Source organism: Cupressus sempervirens, chromosome 5, assembly GCF_028749045.1.
Source record: "Cupressus sempervirens isolate cs-2001-9-10 chromosome 5, ASM2874904v1, whole genome shotgun sequence".
Lineage (NCBI taxonomy): Eukaryota > Viridiplantae > Streptophyta > Pinopsida > Cupressales > Cupressaceae > Cupressus > Cupressus sempervirens.
In genome coordinates, this window is record NC_143122.1 from 775,579,040 (window position 1) to 775,585,825 (window position 6,786).

Sequence of the window (6,786 nt, forward strand, 5' to 3'; positions counted from 1 at the left end):
ATGCCAGTCATTACCAAGTGAAGTTGGGTTACAAACCCTACTAAGAAAAGTCAAGAGTAACTAAGTTTTGTATGCTTACCAAGTCATGTATGACTCTTTTGAGCACTTAATGCAAGTGAAGTGGAGGCCAATATTTCATTTGGAGGCCAATTTATGGTGTTCAAAAGAAGAAATTTGATAAAAAGGATGAAGTTGAATTCATTTCTCATAGTGAATTTTTGAGAGCTATCTATGCAGAGTGATTTCAGAGAATTCAAGAAATTCAAGGGAATTACTATTGAAGATTTTTGTGTTTTCTCAAACCCTACTAAGCAATATGGCATCCACCAATAGAAAATCAAAAAAAGGATCTAATATGTTGGTTCAAGGTGTTGAATGGAAGATGCCAAACTTGAACCTAATTCCTATAGTCACAGAAACCCTATTTCTGAGTGGAGCTCAATTACAAATACCACCAAAGGTATTATTAATCAATGAAATTCATTCACATCTTTGTTGTGCTATACAAGATATTGGAACATTGGAAATGGATGAAACCCTAGAGAAGTTGTGTGTGAATGGTGTGTTAAAAATTGAGAATCAACACCTTGAAGCAAAGGGTTTGATTCACATTTTGCATTTATCACAAGAGTTTTAGATCAAATGGATAAGATTTAGTCATGTGTATAATGGTCAATTATGATTAGAACAACCTATTTTGATAACCAAGAAAATGATCTATAGGATTAATGGTCTTCTTATCTTGGAAAAATCTAAAATGAACAAAACCTTAAGTCAGGTCGAGCTTAAAAAGAAAACCCTTGTTGAGTGGGATGGAAGGGGAATGGAGATCAGCTATGTTATAGATATGGAACTAAAGTTTAGGATACATGTCATCATGCACAAGATATATAGCTTGAGCAGAATCGATAGTGTATTATGCAAAGTAGTGGATCTCACATTCAAGGTAGTTGAGAATAATCTATCATTTGACCTTGCAGAGTTGATGCTAAACCAGTTCAACAAGAATATGGAAAATATAAGAACTTCAAAGAACAATTCTTGTAAGTTCAGTTCACTCTTAACTTGTCTATTTTTCTATGTGCAAAAGTTATTCCCATTTAAAGGTATAGTCATATGGAGGAAGGATGTACCTATTCTTTATTAGATTAATGAATATATAGCTAAAATGGGAGAAAACTTTGTGAACATTATGGACAATTACATTGATCACTAGTACAAAAATAGCAATATGTGACTAAAAAACCACTAAAATTTGTATATATGTGACTAAAATCAATCATGTGACTACTAGTAGTTAATATCCAGTCATTTATAATGATTCTAAATATACTAGTAAATAATTTTAGTCACTTATTTGATCCCTAATTTTGATCATCAATTTAGTCACATATTTAGTGGTACATTTAGTATCATATTTAATCACATATTTAGTATATTTACTCACATATTTGGTAGTGTATTTAGTAGTATTTTAATAGTATATTTGATCACATATTTAGTATCATTTTTAATAACATATTTAGTCACATATTTGGTAGTGTATTTGGTCATAATAGAGCATGATGGAATTGAACCACCATCTTCATGCTTCTAAAGTAGGCACTCTTCCATTGAGCTAGAGCCCTTTAAAGAATACATATAAATTATTATTTGTTTCATTTAATTCTCAATATAGCACCCAAAAAGGTTATGGACCTATATTTCTTGAAATAGGGGCAACAAGGCAACATCCAATCAAGTTGATAGTTTAAAGGCTAATAGATCTTAATCCAGCTAAACTCAAAGGTGATGACCCTAATTTGAACATGATCAAAGAAATACCATTAGAAGACAATCACACGATTGTCCAAGAGTTGGGATCCTATTCTTGGAGGGGAAACATATCTCTTTCTTAAGGAATTAGGTATTTTATTCAATTTATTTCAACATATCTTTTGGTAATTGTGTATAAATAATCAAATCTATCCAATATAGCCAATATCTTACATTGTCAGGTTTTCTTTCATTGAGAAGTCTCATTAATCCTATAAAGTCTCATATTGCTTTATGGAATTAAAGAAAGCCATTTACTTAATCACATGGTATCTTTTGTCCCAAGAACTATGAAACATAGGTGTTTTTGATACTCTTATTACCACCAACATTCAGCTCTAAAAGGAAGTTATTTGGGGTTTCCTTCATCATTGTTACCTCTTTGAGTTTGTCTACACTAAATTTATTTTATTTAGGGTTTCCCTCTCCCACCAAGACTCTTTGGTATCTATATTGATGATTATGAGAATTTTCTTAGACAAGGTACCCCTATAGATGATGGTTGACTTCTTTATCATTTTGTGATTTTTATTTACTCTTTATGGATAATGTATTCCTCCTATCTAATTCTACTAATAGTTTGCAGAGACAATTTGATGCATTTTTTGAGTTTCATAATCTTCACCAACCTATGACCACCCTGGATAAAACTAAAGTCATGATCATCAACACCACTAAGGATGCTCTTTTTAAGTTTTATTTATTATACTTAAGTGGGAGTTTAGTTTATGGGTCTCTCTCCTATAAGCTTGCATGGATTTTCTTTAGAAGGGAGACACTAGTGGTATAAGGTGGTCCTATCTCAGCACATTGGAAAAAATATGGATGGCTATAATGTTTTTTCAGTTGCATAGCTATATTTAGTAGGTGCTTACACTCTCCTCTAGCATTGACAATCTCCGAGTCCTTTTGAAGAAGGGATTGATAAAACTATTTTTACAGTTCTAACATCCCTACTTTTAGTATTCTTTCCTTTTTAGGGGGTAAACCCTTCTCAACATTAGATTTAAGCCTCCATGATAGAAATTGTTGAAGAACCTTTAAGTGAAACAAATTTTAGCCAAGGAGAGCCATGTTTAATGCATACAAATTGCCAAAAAAGAGTAGATAATAAAAGTAATTTGACTAATGTACCTTGTGAAGTTATTGGACAACTTCTTGTTGATCATTTTCACCAGATATTTGGAACCTTTCATCAAAAGTCTCAATAGCGCTAAAAAATTCCAAGAGTAAAAAATTTAGTAATGATCAAAATTCATGGATATTATTCTATAAGTAGAAGAAAATAGACCATTTAAATAATAGTTAACATGTAACAAGGCTACTTGTACTAGCTACAAGACTCATTCTTATTAGACCAATGTCCACATAATCAATTTATATATCAACATAAAATGTCATAGGAACATAATATAAGCCTCATAAAGATTAGAGATGCATTATAGTTGAAGAGGTGTTCTAGTTATAAGAAGTTTCTAATTGGTGCTATAGATTCTCATGGTTTTTGCAAGAAGTGAATTTTTATTCTTAATTCAATGTGCCTCATCAATAATATTGTATCACCAACTGAATCATTGAAGTGTTTTTTTAAAAATTTAATTGCCATCTCAAAACTACTGACACACACATCAAATTTCCCTAGTACCAACATATTTTCACAGATGTTTTCCTACATAATTTAAGAAGGCCAAAAATCATCAGCAACTAATTAACAATCCTTTGAAAAGGAAATAGGTTAAAATTGGGTATTAACTTTAATAAGCAGTGGGGCTATACCTTGATTCATAAAAAAAAATTAAGTATCATGTAATCACAACTATTGACCCAAAATCCTAAGTGATATATTACCTTTCTACTTTGCAAAACATCCTTGATGTATGACCAAAGCATCTAGCGCATGCTTCTTATAAGCTCTCTCTATCACCTTCTCCTCAATAGTATACTACAATTGTAAACAAGAGTAAATCTTTAAAAATGACAACAAAACTCTAAAAAAAAAAAATTGATCTCAAGTAAAAAGGCAAACCTTTGTACAAAATTAGAAGACTTGAACTTCTTTCTTCTAGCCAATCCTATGTGCACGATCTTGTGCTTGTAACTCTACTCAAGGATTCCTGTAACCCTAAAAATTTTAGATTCCAAATACTCTAGTAGCACTATTCACACCTAATATAATTTTCTTCATATAATAGGTGTATAGCAATCACTGTCATATAGAATGACAACATCTGCAGTGGCAAGGTTAATGCCTAGACCTCCTACTCTAGTAGAAATCAAGAAAATAAATTTGTCATTGCCCTCTTAGTTTAAAGAATATATTGAAGCATCACACTCCTCACCATTTATATCTCCATCAATTCAGAAATACTGATATCCTTGATACATACAATAATCCTCCAAAATGTCCAATAGCTTGGTCATCTGTAGAAGACAAGAAATACTCAATCAGGCTCTTAGATAATTAAGAATACTACTCTTAAAAAAAATCAGTAAACTACAACTTACCTAAGAAATAATGAGAACTCGAGAATCACGATCCTTTAGCTTTGGATGAAGCATGTCTAAAAGAATTATTTTTCCTTGTAAATGGAAAAATCCAAGATGATATAATTAGCAAAAGTACCATGTTAAACCTACATGTATTGCAAAACCCAAGATAGTATTAAATAGAACCCACAATGATATGGTAAACCAACACTTACCTGCATTTATGACTAAATAGTCTCTAGTGGTATATGATGGTCCTAGCTCAACACCTTGGAAAAGATATGGATGGTTACAAAATTTTCTTCATTGCATAGCTATATTTAGTAGGCACTTATGCTCTCCTCTAGCATTGACAATCTCCAAGTCCTTTTGAAGAAGGGCTTGGTAAAACTATTTTTGCAATTTTAACATCCCCAGTTTTAATATTGTTTCCTTTTTAGGGGGTAAACCCTTCTCAACATTAGATTTAAGCCTCCATAATAGAAATAATCAAAGAACCTTCAAGTGAAACAAATTTTAGCCAATGAGACCCATGTTTAATGCATACGAATTACCAAAAAAGAGTAGATAACAAAAGAAATTTGACTAAACTACCTTGCCAAGCTATTAGACAAGTTCTTGTTGATTAATTTCACCATATATTTGGAACCATTCATCAAAAGTCACAATAGAGCCAAAAAAATTTCTGAGTAAGAAATTCAATTATGACCAAATTTCATGGAGATTGTTCTGCAAGCACAAGAAAATAGACCATTTAAATAATAGTTAAAACATAACAAGGCTACTTGTAATAGCTATAAGACTCATTCGTATTGGACCAACTTCCACAGATTCAAGTTACTTGTTAGCAAAAAAATGTCATAGGAACATAATATAAGTCTTCAAAAGACTAGAGATGCATCATACTTGAAGAGGTGTCCCACTTATAAGAAGCCTGTAATTGGTTCTATAGATTCTCATTGTTTTTGCAAGAATTGAATTTTGATTCTTAATTCAATGTGCCTCATCAATAATAATGTATTGCCAACTGAACCATTTTAGTGATGTTTTTTCTTTAATTTCCATCTCAAAACTAGTGACACACACATCAAATTTTCCTAGTACCAACATATTTTCATGGATGTTTTCCAGCATAATTTAAGAAGGCCAAATATATTAGCACCTGATTAATAATACTTTAAAAAGGAAATAAGTTAAAATTGGGCAATTATAGTCATTAGTAAATACAAACCCTTTCTTCTTGGCTTCTAAGAAGCTTCACTACCTACAAAACTTGACATAATCATCAAATCTAATTCATCCAATTACCAAGGGTTGATTTGGGTGCCACAACCATGTATGGGCCTAATATTCCTTGAAATTTATGTAAATATCCAAGTGAGAAGATTGTTTGCAAGGTTTTTCTAAGCTTCTGTAAAATAAAGAAGAAAATCAAATGTTTAATGTATTTACATAAAGTCCTTTGTAGAAAAAAAAACTACATTCAAATAATATAATATGTATAGAGAATGTCCACTACAATTTCATCTGCAAGTATTCCATTTATCCAATTCTCATACAATCAGATGAGCTAGTACAATAGTCATCATTTGTTTTAGATACAAAAATTAAATTTATAGCTAAACTAGGGATTTGCAATACATCATTGAAACTAATTTTACCTCTCCTTGGCCTATAATTTTCATCTGCTATTATATCCAAGGAAAAATTCCCTACCATTATAAGTTGAATATGGTGAAAACCATCATAAGCTAGATGCACCTGAATCTATTGACCAAGAGTCATCATGAGTCATATTAGCAAGAATAATAAAAGCATCAGTAGCTTCATCATCATAGGATTTATCTATAGAGGAATAATCATAATTTTTATTTTATTTATTCATTCATTTTTGAGATACCCCCACTCGTCACAATTCCAATGCCTCAATCTATTTGGTGTTTTAAAATTTAGACCTTCACTTTGAATTATAATGATCCTTAGAATTTTTCTTTTCACACTTATTTTTGTCCTTACTTTTCTCCTTACATCTACCTTATATAGACAATACACCTTTAGATCCCTCTAAATTTCTTCTCCTCATTTATAATGAATATAGAGTGTTAACAAGGGCATCTAACTACAAATTATATGAGAAAGAACCATTGATTGTAAGGAGAAGGTTTTCCCAAGATATAGGCAATGGACATAATAAGATAGTACACTTGTCCTCATTAATTATTACATTAATTGACTACAACTAACTTAGAATTAGATTAATTGAATTCATTTGTTCAACATTTGAGTCTCCATCATTTATTTTAAGATAATTTTATGTTCTTTTTAGAAATAACTTGTTACTTAGACTTTGATTTTGGTAAAACTCTCCTATTCTATTGCATAATTTATATGTAGTAGTTTCATTTGAAACATTCAATAGAGAAAAATCATATAAACAAAAATGAATAGTGTCATGAGCCTTTTTATGTAATTTTTTCAATCTTC

General features: G+C 30.9%; 1 pseudogene; it reads right to left on the reverse strand.

Annotated features, from left to right (window-relative positions):
• Nucleotides 1-3,667: 3,667 nt before the first annotated feature.
• Nucleotides 3,668-5,987, reverse strand: LOC149558235 (putative chromatin-remodeling complex ATPase chain; annotated as a pseudogene).
• Between the last annotated feature and the right edge of the window lie 799 nt (nt 5,988-6,786).